Raw genomic sequence first — 26,831 nt, forward strand, 5'->3', positions numbered from 1 at the left:
TGCTCAAGTCAGATGAGCATAATCATTTTTATAGGAAATTTTCCTGTTTCTTCAGATATCTGGCATGCCAAATTTCTTTACACAAGGCCTTCTATGATCTATATTTTGCCATCATATTTGCTTTTCAATGTCCTTCCTTAAACCTTGTTCCCAGAACTGAATATGACACTCCATATGATGTCTGAAAAAAGAAAAACACAATGAGACTAGTACTTCCTTATGTTTGGAAGGTATACTTATACTAATGCAGGACAAAATCACATTAGCTTTGCATGACTTTCATATCACAGACAACATCTTAATAGTAGTCCACTAAAACAACCAGGTTTTTCCATGCAACTTCAGTCTATCTATGCATCCCTTTTTATACACATATGAAGCTATTTTTTTCAACCTAAGTACAGGACTATACTTTGTATTTAATTTCAGCAAAAGGAATTTTCAACATTTACTTGCAAAATCTTAAGTTCTGAATTTTTACCCTTTCTCCTACTCCATTCCCCCCTATTGAGAAGCAAATTACTTGATGTAGCTAAAACTGTGTGCCCAAGGAAAAAGCTGGGTGGCACAGTGGACAGAACACCAGCCCTGGAGTCAGGAGTACTTGAGTTCAAATCCAGGCTCAGTCACTTAATAATTGTCTAGCTGTGTGACCTTTGGCAAATAACCCCATTGCCTTGCAAAAACCTAAAAAAAATAGGTGCGTCCATGAAAGCATTACCACAATATTCATGTTGCAAAAGTAAACATAACAGAGGCAGTTAGGTGATGTAGTGGATAGAATACTGGTCCTGGAGTCAGGGGGGATGTGATTCCAAATCTTGCTCAGACACTTAATAATTACCTAGCTATGTAACCTTGGGCGAGTCACTTAACCCCATTGCCTTGGGAAAAAGATGTAAATATAACTCCCTCCCTTCTATAAAGAAAGAGAAAACCTCAAGAAAAAGAAAATGAGAAAAAAAATGTACGTTTTGTATTGATATTCTTTTTATTAGTATTCTTTTTGTTTGTTTGTTTTTTAGTATTTGCAAGGCAATGGGGTTAAGTGGCTTGCCCAAGGCCACACAGCTAGGTAATTATTAAGTGTCTGAGACCGGATTTGAACCCAGGTACTCCTGACTCCAAGGCCGGTGCTTTATCCACTACACCACCTAGCCGCCCCTTTATTAGTATTCTTTACCATGAATCCATCAGAGATATTGCTTCAACATTTTTCCTACAGTTGCTATTATTAGCTGTATTTCCCTCCATCCTATTCCCCTTAATTCCATTTATACTATGCTCTCTCACATTTCACCCTGTTCTTCCTCAAGAGTTTTGCATCTTACTACCATGTCCCATGATCTTCCCTCTCTTCCATCACCCACAACCCTTTCCCATCCCCTGTCACCTTTCCCCCATTCCTTTCCTCTCCTATTTTCTTCTAGGGAAAGGTAGATTTCCATACCCTGTGAGTGTATGTTATTCCCTCTCTGAGCCATTTCTGGTGAGAATAAAGGCTCACTCACTCCCTTTCACCTTCCCCCACTTCCACTCACCTGCAAAAGATTTGTCTTGCCTCTTTTAAGTAAAATAACTTACTCCATTCTATGTCTGATTTTCCTTTCATCAAGTATTCCTTCTCCCTCCTACCTCCAAAGTCCATTCCCTTCTTATGCCTTATATACATATATATATTCCTTCTAACAACCCTAATAAATGAGAAAGTTCATATGAGTATTATCAGTATTATCTTATGCAGAAATATTTACAGTTATTAAATCCCTCAAAATTAGCTTTTCTGAGTCCTGTACTTGGACATAAAACTTTCTGTTTAGCTCTGGTCCTTTCACAAGAAAGTTTGAAACTCCCCTATTTCTCTGAATGATCATCTTTTCCCCTGAAAGAGTATATTGCTGAGTAGTTGATTCTCGGTTGTAATCCATCTGTTTTGCCTTCCAGAATACCATATACCAAGCCTTATGAGCCTTTAATGTATGTGCTGCTAAGTCTTGTGTTATCCTTACTGTAGCTTCACAATATCTGAATTGCTTCTTTTTGGTTACTTGTAATATTTTCTTCTTGATTTAGGAGTTCTGTAATTTTACTATATTATTCCTGGCAGTTTTTGCTTTGGAATCTTGGGATGTGATTGGTGGATCTTTTCAACTTCTGTTTTACCCTTTGATTCTCAGATATTAGGGCAGTTTTCCTGGAGAATTTCTTGAAAATGTTGTCTAGGATTTTTTTCTTTTGGTCAAGACTTTCAGGTAGTTCATTAATTTTTAAATTATCTCTATTGGATCTGTTTTCTAGGTCAGTTGTTTTTTCTAATGAGATATTTTACATTTTCTTCTACTTTTTCATTCTTTCCATTTTGCTTTATTGTTTCTTGATTTATCACAAAGTGAATTTCCCTTATCATCATTCTACATTTTAAGGAATTATTTTCTTTAGAGAGTTTTTGTATCTCCTTTTCCACCTGGTCAATTCTATTTTTTAAGTTATTCTTCTTTGCATTGGACATTTAGACTTCTTTTTCCAATTGATCCAAACTTGTTTTCAAGGTGTTATTTTATTGAGTATTTTTGTATCTCCTTCACCAAGCTGCTGACTTGGTTTTCATGATTTACATGAATCACTCTCATTTTTCTCCCCAATTTTTCCTCTATTTCCTTTATTTGATTTTCATAACCTTTTTTGAACTCATCCATAGTTTGAGAACAATTCATTTCATTTTGGAGGTTTTGGATTCAGAAGTCTTAACTTTGCTATTTTTTGAGTTTGTATTTTGATCTTCCATAGGTTGAGCCAAAACAATTGTCTGTTGTCAGGTTTTTTTTTTTCCTTTTGTTGTTTGCTCATTTCCACAGTTTATGACTTAATTTGAAATCTTGGTTAAATTGATACTATGCTTCCAGATTGGAGGATGTTCCGTCCCAAGCCTTTGAAGGTTTTTTAAACTGCTTTTAGAGATTCCCCCCACCTCCCATGGACTGGCAAATTTTCAATTCTTCCAAGGTCTTATGAAGGGCTTTTACTATTCTCCTGACCTGTGCTTTGGTTTCTGGTGAACACAAGGACTCACTTCTGACCTGGAACCATGAGGACAGTCACTGCTCTGCTGCAGGAAGTAAATTCTGTTGCGTTTCTGCTCCTTTTTCCTGAGATTGATGCCTATACTGTGATTTGTATCTAATTATGGGCAAGAAGAGAGTCCTGTCTCACGGATAGTAAAGAAACCTCTGCGATATCACCCAGTCCCCTCACTGTCCATGTACTGAGCATTCTGGAGGAAGCTGCCTGGCAACACCCCAGGCCTGTTCCTGGTCCCCTGCAGCCAGCTCTGCATTGAAGCCTGCATTGGATTGGGTTCCTCTCTCACTCTGGTGTTTTTCTACTGACCTTCCAAATTATCCTTGGCAGTCCCTGGATTGAGAGGTCTGGAAAATACCCAGCTTCCAGGGATCCAGGTGTCCCAGGGACCCATATGCCCCTGAGTCTCTCTGGGGTGATTGGAGCCTGCTCTCTCCAGCCTAGCCTGGTCTCAAAAAAGAGCCCTTTCTAACCCAACTGTAAAATACCATTCCCTTGGATCTCCCAAGTTGTTTTGGGCTGGAAAAGTGTGTTACTCAGTCTTTTTGTTAGTTCTATCTTTCTAGACTTTGGTTAGAGTCATTATTTAATGAATTTGGTATTAATGGCATTAATCTCCTCCAAATGAGAGGAGAACTAGGGCAAGTCCCTGTCATCTTAACTCCACCCTGTCAATATTCTTTGATCCTTATTCTATCATCTAGTATGTTAGCTATCACTTCCAACTTGGAGTAATCTGTAATGCTTACTACCATACAACTATAATTTCACACACATCATTGATAAAACTCTTAAATAGCATAGGACCAAACAAAGATCTCTCTGGTACTCCACTGGGAGTTCTGCCCATGTTGACATTGAATTATTAACAGTTACTTTTTCTAGTTGTCCATTCAACTAATGCTGATTCAACTCATCTGATTGTATCATTCTTGTCTTCACAAGAATAATAAGATATTTTATAAGTTTTTGCTAAAATCTAGGTCAATTACTTTGACATTCTTTTCATCTCGTGGATAAGAAATTCTGTCCCAAAAGTACTTTTTTCTTTTCCTAACTTAATTTGATTTTATTTTTCAATTATGAAACAGTTGTATTTTTTACTCTGATACCCTCCAGTAAGAAGGGAAAAACTCATAACAAAATGCATAGTGAAAATCTCTTATTGACCCTGTACAAATATATGTATCTAGCTCTGCATACTTAGTGGATTCCTAGATGGTTAGTATTCTTTTTCAACAATCCCCTGGAATGTCATTTTCCTTTTTGTCTACTTTGCCAGTTTAATCAGAATGAAACAGAATTAAGCAGTTGCCTTAATTTGCATTTATGTAATTATTAATTTTAGAGCATTTTGTATAGCTATAGATTGAATTTCTTCCTTTGAAATTTACTTGTTCATATTCATTAACCATTTTGTATATAATGCTTATACTAATAAGTTTCAACCCATTACTTTTGCATCTTGGACATTAGATGTTCATCAGAAAAACTGGTTGCAATTTTTTTTTGTTTTCCCCAGTTACATGCTTCCCTTCTAATCTTAGATTTAGTTGATGTGCTTGTGGGAAAAAATAAAAACTTAAAAATAATAAAAATATTTTATCTTATATCCTACTCTCTATCCTTTTTTTGGTAAAGAACTCTTTCCTTATAGCTGGAAAAATGCATGAAAATTGCATATGAATACAAAAAATAAATCATGTAGTTTTTTTATTGTATCTCTAATCTTTTTAAAAATTTTACCTTCTAAATATAGGTCACATTTCCATTTATGGTTTATTTTTGGCATATAACATGAAAGGTGATCAATAGCTATTCTTTCCAAAGTGCTCTCCAATTTTCTTGGCAGCTTTTGGTCAAATAATAAGTTCTTAATACATAATAGAGCCTTATGAATCATTGAACACTAAATTAGTAAATTAGTTACTCTGTGTACTGATTAAGTAGACCAAATCTGTTCATAGAGCAACTAAGTGGCAGTAGATAGAACACCAGTACTAGAGTCAAAAATATGGTATCAGATATTTATTAGTTGTGTTACTTTGGACATGTCACTTAACCCTTTATAACCTCAGTTTCCTTATATGTAAAATAAACTGAAAAAGGAAATTGCAAGTATCTCCTGTATCTTTGCAAAGAAAACCCAAAATGGGGATCACAAAATTTGGACAAGACTGAACAAACAAAAAATCTGTTTCACTGATTGATCTCTCTATTCTTAACCAGATTAGTTTGGGTGATCACTTCTTTGTTGTATGGTTTGCTATCAGGCCTTCTTCCCTCTTCATTTCATTATTTCTCTTAAAATTCTACTCGACAAATTTGTATAATAAATTTTCTAGTCCTATATAATAATATTTTGGTAGTTAGAGTTTTGATAAGACATAATTATTTTCATTTTATTTGTATTGTATTTTTTATTATATCAGGTTGATCTATCCTTAAGGAGTTAACACTTCTCTAATTATGTAAATTTGTTTTTATTTCCTTACCCATAGTATCATGGTTGTTATAATGTAGTCTTTTAAATCTTATTTAATATTTCCTCAATTACATGTAAAAACAATTTCAACATCCTTCTTTCCAATTGTGATTTCTAAATTTTCTTCCTCCCTTAAACAGAATAGCTTGGGTGATCATGTCTTTGTTGTATAGTTTGTGTGTAGTAAATAATTAACAGAACACATTTCAATTAAATCATTCTCACAAAAAGGGGAAAAAACAAGAAAAAGAAAGTAAAAAAGAAAAACAGTTATCTTTAATATGCATTCAGTCACTGTCAATTCTGTCTCTGGAAATAGAACCTTTCATCAACTGTCTTGTACCATTGTATTGTTCAGAAAATGCTCATTCATGGCTGGTCATCTTATAATATTACTGCTACTTTGTATACAGTATATTACACATTGCATCAGAAAATTAGACCTTTCCAAGTTTTTCTAAAAGGAGCCTGTTCATCATTTCATAAAGCACAAGAATATTCCATTATAATCATGTATAAATTGTTCAGTCATTCCGCAGTTTTATGGACATTCCCTCAATTTTCAATTTTTTGCCACTCCTAAAAGAATTTTTATAAATATTTTTATACATATAACTCCTTTTTTCCTTTTCTTTTATCTGTTTTGGAGTATAGACCTAGTTAATGGCATTGCTTGATCAAAGTGTATGCATAGTTTTATAGCCCTTGGCATAGTTCCAATTTGTTCTCCAGAACAGTACATTAGTGTTTTAATTTTTCCACATCCCCTCCAATATTTGTCATTTTTCTTTTCTGTCGAATTAGCCAATCTGACAGGTGTGAGGTAGTAGATCAGTTATTTTAATTTGCATTTCTGTAAATAATAGTGATTTAGAACATTTTTTCACAGGACTATAAGCAATTTTGAGCACTCTATCTGAAAACTGTCTTTTCAAATTCTTTCCCCACTGATCAACTGATAAATGGCTTTTATGTCTATAAATTTGACTTAGTTTTCTGGTTGAGAAATGAAGTCTTTATCAAAGAAACTCACTAATTTTTTTTCACAGTAATGATTACCAACCATATATTTACTTCAGTCCTTCAACTTTTTCCTTTTATCCTACCCTCTCTCCTTTTACCCTATTCATTCTCAAAAAAAAGTGTTTTGCTACTGTCCTTTACTTCCCCCAAACTGTTCTCTCATCTATCAGCTTCCCCACTTCCTCCTTCTCTTAGCCCCTTCCCTTCTTACTTTCCTGTATGGCGAGGTGAATTTCTATACCCAACTGAACTGTATATTATTTCCATTTTTGAGACTGTAATGTTGAGAGTAAGGTCCATATGCTTCCCTCCCCTGATTTCCCATCCACCATTTAATTTCTTTCAGTCCTCTTTTAAGGTTAGATAATTTACTGTTCTACCCCTTCCTTCTCCCTCTTCCTGGTACATTATTCTCAATCATTCCTTAATTTATTTTTTAGATAATCATACCATCACATTCACACATCCACTTTCTATGTATGTATACTCCTAACTACCCTAATAATGAGAAAGTTTTAGGAGTTATAAATATCATTTTCCCATGTAGGAATATAAACAGTTTAATCTTATTCTATTTCTTATGATTTTTCTTTCCTGTTTACCTTTATTTGCTACTTTTACATCTTGTATTTGAAAGTCAAATTTTCTATTCAGTTCTTGTATTTTCATGAGGAATGCTAGACATCCCCTATTTCATTGAATGTATCTCTTTTCTTCTGAAAGAACAAGTTGTTGGGTAGTTGATTATTCATTGTAATTCAAGAATATCATATTTCAAGTCATCCAATCATTTAAATTAAAGATACTATAACTTGTATTATCCTGACTATGACTTCACAATATTTGAATTATTTCTTTTTCTCTGCTTGAAGTATTTCCTCTTTGATCTGAGAAGTCTGGGGTTTGGCAGTATTATACCTGAACATTTTCAGGTTTTTGATATCTTTCAGGAGATGATTAGCGAAGTTTTCCAGTTTCTATTTTATACAATGGTCCTAGAATATAAAGGAAGCTTTTCAGGATAATTTCTTGAGAGACAATATCTAGGATCTTTTTTTTTGTCATGGGTTTCAGATAGTTCAATAATGTTGGAATTATATTTCCTATATCAATTTTTCAGGAAAGTTTGCTTTTCCAATGAAATATTTTACATTTTCTTCTGGTTTTATTTTTCATTCTTTTGATTTTTTATTGTTTATTGATGTCTTATAAAGTAATTTGAAATTTGCCCAGTTATAACTTTTAAGGAATTATTTATTTCAGTTAGCATTTGTACCTCATTTTCCATTTGGCCAATCAATCCTACTTTTTAGGAAATTCTCTTCAGTGAATTTTGCATATCTTTTTTATCATTTGACCAATTTTTAATGTGTTAGTTTCTTCAGTGTTTTTTGTGTCTCCTTTATCAAGTTGTTGACCCTTTTTCATAACTTTTTTTCATCACTTTCATTTCTCTCTCCAATATTTCCTCTACCTCTCTTATTTAATTTTAAAATTTCTTTATGAGATTTTGTATGACCAGAGACCAATTCATATTTTCCTTTGATTATTTTAATGTAGGAATTTCAACTTCATTTTCTTTTTCGAATGTGTGTGTTTTGGTTTTCCTTGTCACCACAGTAACTTTCTATGGTCAGAATTTTTTGTGTGTTATTTGCTCTTTTCCCAGCTATTTTCTTGACTTTTAACTCTATCCTAAAGTGGGGCTCCCCAAGTGAAGAAGGCTCTGTTCCACACTTCAGGATTTTTGTGCAGCTATTTTCAGAAGTAATTCTGTTGACTTGTAAATCTTTGGCCAGGTGTGTTTACTTCTCTCCTATATTGTCCACTAGTTTGTGAGCAACTACAAGCACTCTTTTCAACCCTTGAAGTGTGACCTGGGTCTCTGCCCCTCTGTAACCTGCAAGCTTGGCTATTCCAGTGCTCCTTCTCTCACTGGGACTAAGACCCTGGACTTCAACCTAGATCCAAGTATAGGTAATCAAATTGCCCCTTGACAACAGAGGAATCCTGTAAATCTCCTTCTGATACAATGACTAATACCCTTACCATCTGTGGAGTGAGAGATCTGGAAACTATCACTGTTGGCACTGCCTCAGCTGTCCCAAGAGCTGCTCCAGTCTGCACTGGTGTGTCCTGCACTGGCCTGTGCTCTTCTCTGACCCTTGTGCAATTGATCTTTCCTGCCAAACTTGCAAGTTACCTTGGACTGGAAAACTGTTTCACTTTGGCTTTCTGTGGCTTCTTCCAGAAGGGTTTGGAGGAAATCTCAAACTAGTTTCTGTCTTTTCTCCACCATCTTAGTCTCATAACACTCTAAATATGAAGATAGAAGTACCACTTAGGAAAATTGATTCAGGAGAAATTAAAGTCCTAAACCTATTATTTTCTTCAGAAAAGATAGTAGAAATGTCTGGATTCATGATTTTTTTAAAATTTTATTTTTTAATGGTTTTTGTAAGATTATGGGAGTTAAAATGTCTTGCCCAAAGTCACACAGATAGGTAATTATTAAGTATCTGAGGTCAGATTTGAACTCAGGTTCTCCTGACTTCAAGGTCAGTACTCTATCCAGTGTGCTACCTAACTGCCCTACGTTCACAGACTTTTACAGTTGTAAAGAATCTTAAAGATTATCTAGATGTATCACACCACTTTATAGATACAAAATGTCTGGAGAATAAGTGATCTATTACGTTTCAGTTTCATATCTTCCCTAGTTTGAAAGCCTTGAGTTAAAATATCTTGATATTAAAGACTTCTTTCTGGCGTTGTCTAAGGAGTGGGAGGTCCCTATTTCTCATTCATTCCTCTTTCTCAGCCTGTATCCCCCATGTCAATGACTCCACCACATTTTCCTGGGAAAAAAGTTTGAAAACATCAATATTACCCATCAAACAAAGCACCTTACTTCTTATTTTTCTAATATTCTTCCAGTTTCTTTCATTCTGGAAAGTGTCATTTTTCTCTCCTCAACTTTAAATGTCCCCTTTTATATCAAAGACCAAGGAAAGAAGGAAGGAAGGACCAAAGGACCGAAGGAAGGAAGGAAGGAAGGAAGGAAGGAAGGAAGGAAGGAAGGAAGGAAGGAAGGAAGGAAGAAAAGAAAGAATATGCCCAATCTCTGATCTCATTTAAATTTGCAGTTTCCTTTCAGCTATTTCATATATTTCTTAAAGAGTGAAGGTCACTTAGACATGACTCCAAAGAATTTTGTAAACCATTGTGGACACATATTATATGAGAGCTAATATTGTCATGTAGATGGTACCCTGGTTTATGTCTCCTGAGGAGAGTACCTCTGAGCTTCTAATGAACCAGGAAATCACAGTGTCAGATGTGCTGATGTTTTGAAACCTTCTGTTCTTTTTTTTTTTTGACCGTTCTTTACTCTGTATCTTTACTGGTATGTTTCACTGACCCTACAAAAGTCCTCTTGAAGGGCAAGGTACTAAAAGAATTGGCAAATTTAGTCTTGAAAGATGATCAGGAACTATTAACAATATTCAAGTATTCCACCTTATACTATTGTTTATTGAAGGGTAAAGTCTATGATTGTAGTCTGTAAATATTTCCTTGCAGTACCTCAATATGGGCAGAACACAGCGGGGTAATGAACTGCCAAACCAACTCCTTGCTTGTTTCAGGAAGGTCCCAAGTTTGCAATGAGTATTTAAGAAAAAGGGTTGCAATAATTCTTATTCAACCTTTTAAAAAGATTAGTATTACATTAAATGCTGACACACAAAGCAAATTAGAACATCAAAAGATTCTGGAATAATAAACTTTAAAGAGTGTGCCAAATTATGTTCAACATGCAAATGACAAGGTATGTAAATGAAGCCCAAAGCACCAGGCCACCACTGTGTATATAATTGTGTGAAGTGTATTGGGAGGAGCACTTGTTTGTAATACTTTTTGAAGCTCCTTGATTGAGTCAAATTCAATCACTAAGCTAAATTCTAAAATAGAAGTTAGACTAAACTGACAAATATAACTTATAAAAGAAATATTACATTTAAAAGGGTAAATAAATCTTCAAAATACAAATTTAAGATAAATTTTTCTCTACTTTAGTACATGTGGAGAGCTAGTACCAGTGACAAAAAAAAAAAAAACTAAACGTAGTTTTGTTGAATTCTTTGTTAAGAACAAAGAGTTTTGGGTAGAAGTAACATTCAGATCTTGTTTCTTTAATTTAGCTAGAATTGAGAAATTTAGGGCAAATTCAAAACCTAGGTTAAACCATGAAGAGAAATGTGATATGAAGGCTGCTTTACTCTGTAGGGAGGAAGAATGGATTCAAAAGCATAGACCAAAAAATGAGAAGTCCATAAATAAATGTAACTGAAAACACCAAATGGCAAGAAATACCCCAGTGGAGAGAACCAAAGGCAAAGAATATCTTCAGGTTAGAGAATGCGTACAGAAACAATAGTTCTGGATGCAATCACATCCCCACAGGGAGATAAAGGAATGCTGCTTTCCCATGTCCAGAGAGAGAAATGAAAGAATTGGCACTGTAATTGGCAGAAGGATGCTCTGAAAAATCCAAAGCTTTATGGTTCAGATACAGACTGGAGAGTAAGACCCTGGGGAATACACATCAAACATAAAATTTTAAAAAGGGGCAGTGAACAGATAAGAGAGTTTCAACTTGACCCAGGATGAAAAAGATCTAATAACTTGGGTATTATACACATTCCTTCCTAGCAACTTTGTGATCATTGCCTTTTTTTACCTTGAACAGGGAAAAATTGTAGCTTGTCTAAGACATAGGATTAATCACTGTTTACTAGTAACAAACAAACAAAAAAAGGAAAGTTGTAATTGCATGAGTATTAATGATGCTACTTAATCCTACTTGGTATTGCTCCAGGGTAAAGGCATTACCTGCTAAGGTTAATATATTTTGTCCTTTAGATATATAGGTACCTAGAGGCGAAGGTGAGTAAATAGATTTTTATCAAGTATGAAAGTAAATATTTTCTTTTGTCTACTATTATATAAAAAATGTAGAAAGAGTAAATAAAGGCACCTTAACTGGTTAAACCTACCAAGGTTTTATGGATCCCAAAGGTTTTCTTTTTTGGAATGGTGACAGAAATAGATTCGAAGTTATAGTTTCCAAATATCAGTATGTCCTTTGGTTGTCAGTTTTCAAAGCAAGTTTATTATACAATTAGTTAAATTATTAGCAGTCAATGAGAAGAATAACTAAATTCTGCAGTGTTATTTCTTATGTAAACCCTTAAAATCTTTGTTTTGAATAAGAATATCTTATATTCAAAAATAAAAACATTCATTTAATTTGCTTAAAAAGCTCTCTCACCTAAACCCCATTGTTTAGAATTCCTAGACTCTTTTAAGATTGAATTGAACGTTTAAGTCCTATGAACAATAAGAGAGTATTCTCTTTTGTAACTGTCACAGAGACAGAAAAAAAGAGAGGTTAAGAATGAACAGAGGAACTATTAAATATTGTTTTAAATATACAAGGGAATAAAGTAAAAAGTATAATTTAAAGAAATCTGAGAAGTGCCAGTTAAAGCCCATATGTCCAGTCTGGGAAAATCATTTTTTTTAATGGGACTACATTTCAGAACTGAAGAGCTAAGAAATGAAGAGAATTAGAGATAAAAATCTTAGATGTGTAGCAGGAAGGTTCTATTGCACCAGAGTAAGAGAGAGGTGAAGAGGTGTATTGGCTGGGAAGGAGTAAAACTGCCCCTGCCAACCAGGAGCAAGAAGCAAGGGCAATTGGGTCAGTAACATTGGTAACAATTTTGGGACTGCTCAACTCAGAGATTGCAAAGGACAACTTGGAAGGTCAGCTTCCTTTCACATCAGGGTGAGAAAGGACCATAGTTCAGGCAGGCTTCATATTGAAGACCAGACCCCAGCAGACCAGTAGCTACTTCTGGAACTCTTAGCCTACAGATAGTTAAGGCAGTTGGAAGGAGATTTCAGAGATCTCTTTGATATTACTGAGGCAAGACTGTGGCTTTGCCCATACTCAGAATTGGGTTGCAGTCTTGGGTCCCAGGAAAAGGGATAAGAAGCATAACAGAGCTTCTGGCCACAGCAGAACTCCTCAAAGTTCCAAGACAAAATGTAATGCTTCTGGTCATCACAGACCAGAACATAGGCCAGGAGAATAGTAAAAATCTCTCAAGACCTTGAAAGAATTAAAAACTTGCAGGTCCCTAAAAGTATCACTGAAAACAGCTGCAAAAGTCACCAAAAGCTTGGCACAAGACATTCTTCACCCTGAAGCAGAGTCCTACTTTAACAAAGAATTAAAATCAAAACATAAGCTAGGGAAATGAGCAATGAACAGAAGAAGACAAAGATCCAACTAAAGACAGTTACAAAGGTTATCAAGAAGATCAAAATACAGGGGCAGCTAGGTGGTTTAGTAGATAAAGTGGATTTAGTGGAGTCAGAAGTACCTGGGTTCAAATCCAGCCTCAGACACTTAATAATTACCTAGCTGTGTGGCCTTGGGCAAGCCACTTAACCCCGTTTGCCTTGAAAAAAAAACCTAAAAAAAAAAAAGAAGAAGATCAAAATACATACTCAAAAGAAGATAACAAAGTCAAAGCTTCAACATCCAGGGTTCAGGTTATGAATGAGCTCAAAAAGAATTCTGAAAATTAAGTAAGCGAGAGAAAGGAGAAATTTAGAAGAGAAATGAGAATGATGCAGGGAAATCATGAAAAACCTAGTCGGCATCTTGGTGAAGGTGATACAAAAAATACTGAGGAAAATAATATTTAAAAAACAGAAAAAGAGGTCCAAAAAGTCAATGAGGGGAAGAATGTCTTAAAAGGCAGAACTGGTCAAATCAAAAAGGAGACACAAAAGTTCACTGAAGAAAAATAATTTATTAAAATGTAAAATGAAGCAAAGGAAAACTAATGACTTTGTGAGAAATAAAGAAACAATAAAACAAAGCCAAAAGAAGGAAAATCTAGAGGAAAATGTGAAATAGTTCATTGGGAAAAAAACTAATCTGGAAAACCGATCCAGAAGAGATAATTTAAAAATTATTGCAATATCTGAAAGCCATGACTAAAAATGAAGACCCTAAATATAATATCTTAAGAAATTGTCAAGGAAAACTATCCTGATATGCTAAAAGCAAAGGGTAATATAAACCTGAAAGAATCCACCATCCATTTTTTGAAAGAAATTCTAAAATGAAAACTCCCAGGAATGTTTTGGCCAAATATCAGAGCTCCCAGGTCAAGGGAAAAATATTGCCAGCAATCAGAAAGAAACAATTAAAATATCATGGAATCACAGGATAACACAAGATTTAGTAGCTTTTACATTAAGGGTTGGTAGAATGTCGAATCTGATATGCATTAGTTAAAAGAGCTTGGATTACAACCTGAAATCAACTATTCAGCAAAACTGGACATAACCTTTCAGAGGAAAAGATGAATATTCTATGAAATAGTGGACTTACAAACTTTCCTGATAAAATGACCAGAAGTCAATAGAAAATTTAATCTTCAAATACAAGACTCAAGTGAAGCATAAAAAGATAAATAGAATAAGGGGCCTAATGATGTAGAACTTTTTATATTCCTGTATAACTGATAACTCATGAACTTTCTTATTTATTAGGACAGTTAGAAGGAGCACATATAGGCCAGTCATAGGTGGGAGTTGAATTTAAAGGGAAAATATATTGAAAAGATGGAGTTAATGGATGAAAGAGGAATATATTAGGTGAAAGGTAAAAGGTAGAATGGGCTAAGTTATTTTACACAAAAAAAAGTAAGAAAAAGAATTTGCAGGGTAGTGAAAGACAGGGGAGATAAGGGGAACTGAGTGAGTCTTACTCTTATAAGAATCGACTCAGAGAGGAGAGAACAAACAAACTCAATTGCATATAGAAATCTATCTTACCCTAGAGGAAAGTAATTGGAGAAAGGGAGAAGAGGGGTGGGTACTAGAAAGGAGAGAAGATTGTGGGAAGGCTTAGTCAAAGGCAAAACACTTTTTGAAGAGGAAATAAGTGCAAAGAGAGAGAAAAGAATAAATAGGGTTGGGTGGGATAGGATAGAGCAGAAAAGTTAGAAATAGCAACTATGGGAAAAACATGAATAAAGTTTCTCTGAAAAAAATGCCATTTTTCAAATTGAGAAATTCAAATTTATAAAAAATAAGAGCTGTTTCCCAATAGATAAATGATCAAAAGTTATGAACTGTCTTCAGATGAGGATATTAGTGTCATCTAAATCATTAAAAAAAAATCCTAATTCACTATTGACATGTACTACCTTATACCTATTTGGATTGGCTAATAAGACAGAAAGAGAAAATGACTAATACTGTAGGGGATGTAGAAAATTTGAGACATTAATGCAAGAAACAGTTGTGAAAGAATTTAATAATTCTGTAGAGCCACTTATAACTAAGCCAAAAGGGCAATAATATCATATCTATCCCTTTGACTTAGCAATGTCACCACCTGGTCTATATTCCAAAAGAAATGAAAAACAGGAAAGGAAAGGACCTACATGTATTAGGATATTCATTTTCTTGTGGCAAGGAACTGAGGAGATGCCCAGTAGTTGGGGAATGGCTAAACAAAATGTGGCATGAAATTAACATGAAATGCTATTCTTTTATAAGAAATGTTGAACATGCTGCTTGTAAAATAACTTACATGAGCAGATGCAATGGGAAATGTACTGTATAAAAAGAAACAACAATGTTGTACGATGATCAGCTATGAATGACTTTCCTTTCTCAGCAATGCTGTAACTTTTGAGAACTCTGAAGGATTTAAGGAAAAGAGTACTATCTATCCCAAATGATGGTGACTGGATACAAATTTAAGCATATTTTTTTTACTTTATTTTTCATGAGGTCTCTTTTTTGGGGGGTAGTGAGATTTGGTTTACTTTCACAATATGATTATTGTGGTAATGTTTTTCATATCTACACATTTTTAAAATTTATTTATATTTTTCATCCATATGCACGTGTATATATTTTTAAGTTACAAAATTTCCTTCCACTCTTCCTTCTGACACCCCTCCCCCATTGGTGAACAGTCAGATTAGTATTGTATATACATATTTTTGATAGACATGTTTATAGTTTAGTCATTTTTGGTATGAGGAATTAGGATTAAGAGAAAAATATATAGGAGATAATTTTTATGAAGTGTTCATCATATTCTGAAGGTTTTTTGTTTAATTTTTCTTTACTTGCTTCCTTTGTATGGGGATAACATTGCCCATAGAGGGTCTAATATGTTTGTCTTAGCTTTCTGAACTGCTGAGCGGACCTGCTTCCATCAAGGTTGATCATCTCACAATGCTGTTGTTAATGTGAACATTGTTCTATTGGTTCTGCTCCCTTTGCCCAGCATCAAATTCTGTAAGAAATCCATGCTTCTCCAGAGTCTGAGTATTTATGGTTTCTAACATAAAAATAATAATCCATAGTAATCATGTACCATAACTTGTTTAAATACTGTACCAATTTTGACCTTATTTTGGTATAGGGTGTAAGATGTGGTTCTATGCCTAGGTTTTATCATACTATTTTCCAGTTTTCCCAACAATTTTTGTCACATAGTGAGTTCTTATCCCAGGACTACACATTTTTAACCTATATCAAATAACTTGTTTTTACCATGAGTTGGATTGTAGTGGAAAGAAGGGAAAGAATTTGAAACTCAAGGTTTTAAAAGTGAATTTTAAACTTGTTTTGGCATGTAACCAGGGAAAAATAAAATAAAATCCCCCCCCCCCCCAATAAAGAATGAATTAGTTCTATTCTATCTGATTCTACAGCACGAAAATTCCAATTCATGGAAGTTTCTAAAGAAGGACTTGGTCTTGTTTTGAGGGAGAGATGATCCAAATTTCCAACTATTAGAACTTTCTAAAATTGTAATTGATTGCCTTGGGAGATAGTGAGTGCCACCTAATAAAATTTCTTCTAGGAGATACTTGATATGGATTTCATGAGAATATTGTAGATGGCATTCTAGCTAGTATACAGATTGGATGAGATGGTTTCTTTGGACTTAATATACTTCATTTTATGTAATTCTTTTAGAGATGCTCCCATTCTATAATTTTGTGGATTTTTTATATTTAAATAAATGAATAGATAAATAATTCTTTAAAAAAACAACTGAGAAGATTCTGTGAGATACTCTAAATTCTTGGATGAACAGGAAGTGAAGTTTCTTATAGTCTATCCATGTCTTGGCAACTTATGGCCCCATGGATAATAATTGGAGGTTGTCAATATTTGTATTAGAAGAATAATTGTTATATATATTGCATTTAAATATAAAAACATTTTAGTTCATAAGTAATAGAAAAATAGTTGATTGACTTTCTTTAGCCAATAGAATGTAGTTACTTGAACCCTGAAGAAGGACTTTAGGGGAACCCAAGTGATAGAAAAAGTAAGGATTTTTAACAATGATCACATGAATGGTCTTTTAATAGTGGGAGAGTAGTGTACTTTTACTTGCATCAAGATGTATTTCTAAAATGAGATATGGAGACTTTACAATAGGTTTACTATGCAGAAAATATGTACACTACTTTTTATTGAATGCTGTGTAACCATGAAAAATCTTGCAGTAGCAGAAGAAAAATTGGAGCCCTGTCATTATCCAGCAAAAAACAAAAACAAAAACAAAAACAAAAACAAAAACAAAGAAACAGCGGGAGGGTAGAAAGGAGATTGCATTGCATATGGAAAGGAAAAACATGATGGAGAGGTCATATTATTAAATTTAACCTAGGTTTCTATTAGAAGCCCAAGCAATTTTTAGCATTAAGTGATGTCTCTATATTGTTTCCTAATCTCATCAATTTTACCTTCCTAGGGCAAGGAGGCATAACAAGAAAAAATAAAGAACATTAAGTCAAATTCTGCAAAAGAATGTAACATGGAAATTAAAGAGAAAGTTCAAACATGGTACATTCATATGAACATGACAAATGCAAAAAAGTTATATAAAATGTATTAGTGTGTGTCCTGAATATTAATGAATCAAACCTTAATTTATCAAAGGGGAAGAGGACCAAGTAAAGCAATCTCCTTTTTAAGGAAAGGTGAAGAAAAAATAACAAATAAAACAGGAGAGGAGAAAGAAGGAAAGAAGATTTTGAACTAACCACTTAAGTGAAAAGGGAGACAGAGGGGAAAAGGAAGATAATAAATAATGAAGTAAATGGAAGACAGAAAAGAAAATCGGCAAGGTAAACATATCTTCAAAGTTAAGGAAAAGAGAATGGAAATGACTAGAGTTCCACATACTGTTATAAAAAGAATGCCTGTACTTTCAAATCCCTTGAATCATCCCACCAAAATAACCCTAGCTGTAACCACCAAAAGTCTACTGTCCACCAGTGGGGAGCTTGAATATAAACTAGCCACCAATTCTCTAAGAATCTGACTTTCTCTGAGAATGTTGTTTCAAGTGAATCAGCACAGATCCCCAGCTTCAGGAAGCTCTCTCCCTCACTGCACTACCCAGTCTTGCTTGAACCAGATAAGATCCCTGTTAACACCTCCCAGGTTTTACTATATTGGGATATCTGATTCTATCTGGGGTTTGAAAGTAATGTTGCTTTGACACTAGAGTCCAACAGACCTGACTTGCTTCCATCTTCCCTTATTGCACTTCTTTATGAGGAGTATGATGCCTCAATAAATCCATCTTGTGTCCTTTTCCCTGCCTTTTTTCTTCCTAATATTTCCTTGAATTAAACAGTGGTATACCAAAACCTAATGTATTAACACAGGAGTGGGTATGTGTTGGGGATGTGGATAGTGAAAAGGTCAAGGGAATAAGTTTTTAGTAACGTAGATTAAAGAAAAAATATTAGGAACAAGATATAAAATTATATGAGAAATATTAAAATTTAATTAAATACTATTTTATTTCTTCCATGGAAGAAACAAATGCTTAAATCTCATAATTGTGACTCTGAATACATTAAATAATGATAAAGAATTAAAAAAAACCCAGTGATTTTCTGTCTCTTTACCTCCATATCTTAATTTACTTAGCTTCCTTCAAGAATTAAATCAAATTTCCCATTCTGTTGTCCTTAGCTTTTATTACTTGCCTACTGACTTAGCAATAACTAGGTTTAGAATTAGAAAGATCTGTGTTAATATCCAGCCTCAAGCTTATTGCCTTTTCTTCTCTTTCCCCTACATTCTTCAGATTTCTTTCCTTCTACTGTTTGTATATCCTGTGTATACCTAATTACTTGTATGTTGGTGTTTGAGGGAGTAGATTGGATAGAGACTTGGAATCAGAATGACCAAAGATAAAATCCTTCCTCAGAAACCAACTAGCTCCATGACCATAGTACTATCATTTAACCAGTCAGACTCAGTTTCCTAGTCTGTAAAATGGGGGATAAAAACTCATGTCATTCAGCATTTTTGTGAAGAGTACCTTTGATTATATTGTTCATATGTGTGTACATATACTGTTTCAAATTTAAAAGCATAATTAAAGCATAATAATAATGCTAATTTCATTATTATAATTAATGCATTTCCATTGCTGTTATTGGTATTATTGATTTTTATTATTAGAATTTATCCTCCTTGAGTGGCCAGTATGACCAGAAAGGGCAATGATCAATGTTGGAAGGGATGTGGGAAATCTGGAACACTAATACATTCTTGGTGGAGCTGTGGATTCATCCAAATTTTCTGGAGAGCAATTTGGAATTGCACCCAAAGGGCACTAAAAGTGTGCATACCCTTTGATTCACTACTGGGACTATAACCTGAAGAGATCATGAAAAAGGGTAAAAGCATCACTTGTACAAAAAACTATTCATAGCAGCTCTGTTTGTGGAGGCAAAGAATAGGAAATTGAGTGAATGTCCATCAATTGAGGAATGGCTGAAAATTTTGGAATATATATGTTAAGGAACACTATTGTTTTATTAGAAAAAGGGAAGGATAGGAAATCAGAGAAGCCTGGAGGGATTTATATGAACTGATGAAGAGCAAGATGAGCAGAACCAGAAGAACAATATACACTGTAAGAGCAACATGGGGTTGTTGATAAATCTTAATGGACTTGCTCATTACATCAGTGCAATAATCAGGGACCATTTTAGGGTATCTGTGATGAAGAATGCCATCTGTATCCAAAGAAAGAATTATGGAGTTTAAACAAAAAGCCAAAGACATTTAATTTTTTTAAAGTTATCTTATTATGTAATTTTGCTATCTCATATTTGATTTTTTACTTAAGGATATGATTTCTCTCTTGACACATTCAATTTTGATCAGTGTAAAGTATGGAAACAATATAAAGACTATCAGACTGCCTTCTATGGGGGTGGATGGAGGGAAGTGAGATTACGGGAAAATTGTGAAATTCAAAAAAATAAAAAATAAGATTTCTTTGCTAAAAAATATTATCCTCCTTGAATGCAAATACAATACATTTTACCTTTTTTTCTTTCCTCTATGCTTTGCCTAGTATTTGCTAAGCAAATGCTTAATAAATACTAGTTCAATTACTGATTGAAAGACTCAAAAGTTTGGGGAACAACAAATTTATTCAATTAGGATTAAAGACAAAATGATTACTAGGAGAAAAATTGTATCTGAAAAAAGGTATCTGATTAACTTCTGAAATCCAAAATATCATAACATCTAACTTAATTATAGAAAACCAGTAACCATTTTCCCCTTTAAAAATGATAAATGATATGAATAAAGTATTCTCAAAAGAGAAGTTGCAAACTATTAATGACCATGTAGCAGAATGCTTTGAAATTCTTATAGTGAGAGAAATGTGAATTAAAGCCAGTGTCCTATTATCTCAAACACAACAATTTGGTCAAACACTAAAAGATAGTAAAAGTCAGCAGAGGAAGTTGTGCAAAGACAAATGAACTGATGAGCTACTGGTGGAGCAATGTATTTGTCCAGCTGCTTTAGAAAGTGACTAAAATATCCTTACTTATTGACCCAGAGATTTTCCTGATTATTTGTTGTTCAGTCATTTGAGTCATATCTGACTCTTCATGATCCCCATTTGGAGTTTTCATGGCAAAATTATTGGAGTGCTTTGCAAATTCCTTCTCCAATTAATTTCATAGATGAGGAAAATGAGGTAAGGATTTTTATGTGACTTGACTAAGGTCACATAGCTATTGTCTAAAGACAGATTTGAACTAAGAAAAATGAGTCTTCCTGCCTCTAGGTCCAATAACATACCCACTATGCCATCTATACATCTCAAAAATGATATCTTCCCAAATATTCATAGCAACATTATTTATAGTATCAAAAATGGTGAAGAAAAAAGATACCCATCATTTGTGGAATGTGTAAACATGTCATCATTCATTCATACAGTGATATATTCTTGTTTGTTTTTTTAGGATTTTGCAAGGCAAATGGTGTTAAGTGGTTTGCCCAAGGCCACACAGCTAGGTAATTATTAAGTGTCTGAGGCCAAATTTGAACTCAGGTATTACTGACTCCAGGGCTGGTGCTCTATCCACTGTACCACCTAGCCACCCCTATATATTCTTGTAATAAGAGAAAAAGTCTCTTGTTTAAAAGATAGAAATATAGGAAGACCTAGATGAAGTTATGCAAAGTAGAATCAGAAGAGCCAGCGAAAGTATACACAATGAAGGCAAAAAAAGTAAATGCAAAGAAAGCTCAACACTATTAAACAATTAAAACTGAATATTGTGAAACTATAATGACTAAGCATAGTCCATGGCAGAGTTGGAGAATTGTGTATGAAAACACTACAGATTATATGTATGTGTGTGTGTGTGTGTGTGTGTGTGTGTGTATATAGCAATAAGTTGCCTAGATTTGCTGAAACCAACTTTTTTAAAGTATTGTTATAAAGGATGCTTCTCTATAATGATCTAAAGGGTAGTATTCAATGGGGAATCTAGACACATAAAACAGAAAGAATTAGGGAATGGACTTATGATTTCACTGGAATCTTCCAAGTGAGTAAACTTCATACATCTAATAAGGATACAGCCTTTTTTTAAAATTTGCAGTCTGAGAGAATTGAGTCACATATAAAATATATGGTAGATGTATAGACAAGATATGAAAGAAAGACAACAATAAATGTATGTCAGGTAAGAGAAAAAAAGTGAGTGAATGAAAGCGAAGGTGTTCTTTGAATGAAGTCATTGGATTTAGTACAAAAGCATTCTAATATCTATTTTGGCTTCTCAGGGACATTAAAAAAAAGACTTGGTGGTTTTGTCCTAGAGAAGTTCTTACTAAAAACACAAATTTATTAGAAATGAGTACAGTGTAGATATTTTCTCTTTATTGTTTCCATTCAAGTGATACGACATTAATAAAAGGCCAAACTATAGGTGAAGACCAGATATGGAAATAAACTTGAAACTTAATGTTCCTGCTCTTTTTGGTCACTTACATCTCAAATGGAACATTGCTTCTTGAAAGTGTGTTACTAATGTTAAACAGACTTAAAGAAATGTGTAGCTAACTTCTTTGGGACTCCTGGTACTATTGTTAAGCCTCTTAGAGGCTCCTTCCCTCCATTCTATTATAAAATTATTATTGTGTTATTTAGGGACTAGTTCTGGATAAGGAATTCCTCATGGAATTACACTGTTTTTTTTAAAGTTCAAGCAATTTTTTTTAACAGCTAAAAAAGTATAATTAAGCAAGCTTTGTTTGAGATTGGTTTGATATTTAAGCTGTTTTTAAAACTTTTTTCTGAATGCTTTCCCTATCCCCAAGGTTTCAGGCTCCAAGGTCTTTTATAATAATATTTTTTACAGCACAATAAATCCATTTCTACTATACTACAACTGGGTATTTATGAAAATAAGCTTGTTGCATTTTAGAAATAACTCAGATCCAGAGATAATTCTGAGGATATGTGTGTGTGTGTGTGTGTGTGTGTATGTATCTTTTCCTAATCTGATTGTTAATATAATGAGATAGGAGCAGTGGGCCTATATATGGAGGAGATAATACATCTGTTTTCTTTCAGATTGTTTTTTTGTTTGATTTTTGTCAAAACACTTGAATTATAACACATAAGTTTATGGTGTATTTTTATCCACTCATATCTGCCCCTGGTCTTAATTAGTATAATTTTTTTATTAATGAGTTATGAGGACTAATTATTTTTGGTCAGAAAGGTATAATTTTTTCCAATTTTTTCTGATTATAGAAATTAAAAATAATTTTATTTTAATATATGCCTGATCTATGTTCAATATGAACTCTCAATAATTCCATGATTAGAGTTTCACATGACATTTTTTCTAGGTGATTGTATATAGTCATACCCAAATGAAATAGTTTCTAGGTATAATTTTATCTTAGAACAATTTTGATAGAGTAATTAGAACTGCGAAATTTCACAAAGATGCAACAGAAATGTCAAAACACTTTGCAATTATAACATCTTGGGATTCAGTCACATAAAAAAGGCTTTCCAGTAGACATGTAGCTTTACTATGCTGCCTCAATTTCCTCAATGATAAAATAAAGCTATCTGAGGGGCTCCAAAAGTTAATTATTGTTTCAAGAACAGGAAGATAGAGTGTTTTGCTATAATTACTATTTCACCAAAAGGAAAATAAGTTCTTTTGCTTTATTTTGATCCTTATTCTCTAATACATTGAATTGAAATGAAATTAATAAATTATAAACAATTCTCTTTCATTTCCAACTCCTACCCATCCTTAACCTGAATCCATCTAAGACAAATGTCAGCTTTCATTTTATTTTTTCAGTTTTGAAATCTCTGACCCTGAGAAATGATGATGATGATATTTGCCCTTCATTCTTGCAAAAGATCATGAGATCAGGGAGGTGCTGCCATGACAAGCAAGGGAATTGAATTTGATTGAGAAAATGCTACATTAAGAAAATGGGAAGCAATAAAAAGGAGAGCAAATATCTTAGTTACCCAGTTTTGAAATGAGAATAGCTAAAACTGAAATCTAAAAAGTAATGTCCAAAAAGATTCTGGTAGTTATAATCAACTGACTCCCAGCATGTTCCCATTCTTTTTCTCTTCACTTCGCTATACCTCCAATTCCTTCTCTTATACCATGACACTTCTAGAGACAAAGATACTTTCTCAAAAAGCCAAACTTCCAACTTCCCCTACTTACTCATTTTCATGTCTTTCTATAAACTCCTTTCTATTTCAATCACTCAGAGAAATCATATAGTATATAAAATGCTTCTGTGATCCTATGCCACTAGTATACTACTGTAAAAGTGTGTACCCTAAAAGACATGCTTGACCCTTCAGCCTTTTGTACTTCCCATTTACTGAATTCATGAATATCAGATTCTTGTAATCTGTGCTACTTTACCCACTATATTCTACTCAGAAGCTGGGATAAGACTCTGGTGGTTTACAAGGTAAAAGAACCCCACCACCTGAAAGATGGCCAGAAAATTAGGAAAAAAAGAGTGTCCTTTCCCTAATCTTAAGTGCTCTTTAGCAACACCTGGGCCAACCATCCCACGAATCAGCCACAAAGACAGCAATTCCAGCCTATTACTGCTGAGAGAACTTGACTCTCATATATAGTAAAACCACTGTCTTCTACCACAACTTCAGTCTTTTGTCCATTGAGAGCTCATACCTCTGACCTTAGGGTCATTTCCAGACTCCCCAATCTTGCTCTAAACCAGGAGAAATTTCCTTTAGGAATTATCAAAAACTTGACCAAGGTGCTTCTTCAGGTCACTGTTTTCTTCACCTTGCTTTATTCTGTTGACCTTTGGATCTCACTCCCTTCATTGCTATCTGCTGGCTATGGTAAGTGTCACTGTTCCACCAAGTAGTTCATCTTTGAATCACTTAATAGTATCCCTTCCTTTGATACCCCACGAATCAAGTCCAGGTCAGTGGTAGGCAGTTCTTAAAAAATTGAAATGCTATCATAACTTCAGATCTTCAACACCTAACTCCTTTCCTCCTTTCTCTCTCTCTCTCTCTCTCTCTCTCTCTCTCTCTCTCTCTCTCTCTCTCTCTCTCCCCATATGTATTTGACTATAGATAGATAGATAGAGAGAGAGATAGAGAGATAGATAGATAGGTCTGTGTGTGTGTTTGTGAAACAGAATGAAGTATAAAGAGATCTGAAAAGGAGGAAGCGATTGGGTTATATTCAAAGATGCAATATATCTTATGCAAAATTATAAAGATAGTTGTTATTAATACAGATAAATTTTCCAATTTTATCTCAATCTTCCCCCATACTAGTGCTCTTTCCAAGAAACCTTTTCTTTAAATACTTCTTATTTTCCATTATGGCAGATAAATTATTTCATTTTAGCTTTTTATTAACTTAGAAATATTTTCTTAAAATCATTTACATATGTTTGCATATATGTAATAATTTATAATTTTACAGTGCTTTTTCACACTCATGTTTGTGCAACAGTAATGTAAATCTTATAAAGGACAATGCTGAGGCAATGAATTTACTATGAAACCATAATTAGTAGTCTATGAGCCAAGACCAGAACCAAGACTTCTTATTGCAGTTTTAGTAGTTTTCCATTAAATTACCTCTGAGATTCTAGAATATATTTCATGTTGTTGTTTATAATATTTACTATTTCATACCCTTTGATTTCAAATTTTCATATATTTTGAGGTTAGAGAAGGGACACTTTTGTTTTATTTTTCTGACCATCTTTCAAGGGGAGGTTCTTTTGCCTTGTAAACCATCAGGGAGGCTTATCATAGCTTCTGAGGAGAACATAGTGGGTAAAGCAGCATATGCCCCACCAATTACAATTTTCATACACTTTGATTCATTAAAATTTTATATCTCAAGATGAAGTAATGATCACTTCTCTGTATTCTACTCCTCTGAAATGACTTGACTCAGAAAAGAATTATCCTTCCTGTCATGGAGCAATGGAGTTTGAGTCATAGTTGACTTTTGATTTTCCTTTCTTCCCTGCATCAAATCAATTGCCATGTCTTGTCAGTCATAACTGCACACAACATCTCTTTGATCCCTTCATGCTACTAATATGGTCACTGGCTTAATTCAAACCCTTATTACCTATCATGTGGATCGTTGCAAACATTTCCTAATTGGTCCATTCCCTCAAATATTCTATCCATATTTTCCACAATATTTTTAGAGTGCTTTCTTTAATGTAGATATTTAACCTCCTCATTATCTTATTCAAAATCTATAGTGGCTCGCTATTACTCCTAGGATTAGTTATAAACATTTGATTGACATTTCAATCTTTTCAAATTCTTATACAAGAAAACTTGTAAATCAATTCCAACTGCTAACTCAAACTCAAACTCAAACTTTGAACAACAACAGTGAAACAAACTCATGAATTTTCTGAATTGAAAAAGAAACACAGTAACAAAGATGTCATTCAGGTTATACCTCTGGTACCTTTTCCCTCTATTACAATTTCTGTTCATTATAGGAAATTTACCTCATTAATATTCCACCTTCTTTTCCTCTTTCCTTTTCACAGTCACTGATCTGTGGCAAAGTTGGTAGAGTGTTGACTTATAGTCAAAAAGACCTAGATTCAGAGCCTGCCCTTTTTGGGTGACCATGAGCAAGTTTTCTGAAACTCAGTTTCTCAGAGGTAAAATAGGGACAATAAGAACTTTAATTTCTCCCTATTTAGAGACAGGTAGGTATCATGGTACATAGAGCATTCTACCTGGAGATAGGAAGGCCTCAATTCAAATTCTTCCTCAGACATATGCTATTGTACAATTTATTTTACCTGTCAAACTTTCAGTTCCTTTATCTATAGAACAAGCATAATGAATGTATCTGCCTGACAGAGTTGTTGAAAGGAAGAAATAAGATTTTATATTCATATATGTGTGTGTGTGTGTGTGTGTGTGTGTGTGTGTGTAGCTTTGTAAAATTTACACTGACATGAAAATGATAGCAATGATTATTACATTTTGCAAGACTCAAATTTAGCAATTCATGAAAAGTGCTTTGTAAATTTTAAAACAAGTTATAAGTGACAACTATTATTATTTTGATGATGAGTATAATGGACAAAATTATGTAAGATATGGGAAATATAAATCAGATGCCTATATAACTCATACAGCAGACGGCCATTCCTTTGAATAATTCAAATCTCTTCTAAATCATATAAAACAGTATTTAGAGTTATAGATAACTGTTGAGATCATGGAATATGATCTCCATGCTTA

Source organism: Macrotis lagotis, chromosome 6 (genome assembly GCF_037893015.1).
Source record: "Macrotis lagotis isolate mMagLag1 chromosome 6, bilby.v1.9.chrom.fasta, whole genome shotgun sequence".
Classification (NCBI taxonomy): Eukaryota; Metazoa; Chordata; class Mammalia; order Peramelemorphia; family Peramelidae; genus Macrotis; species Macrotis lagotis.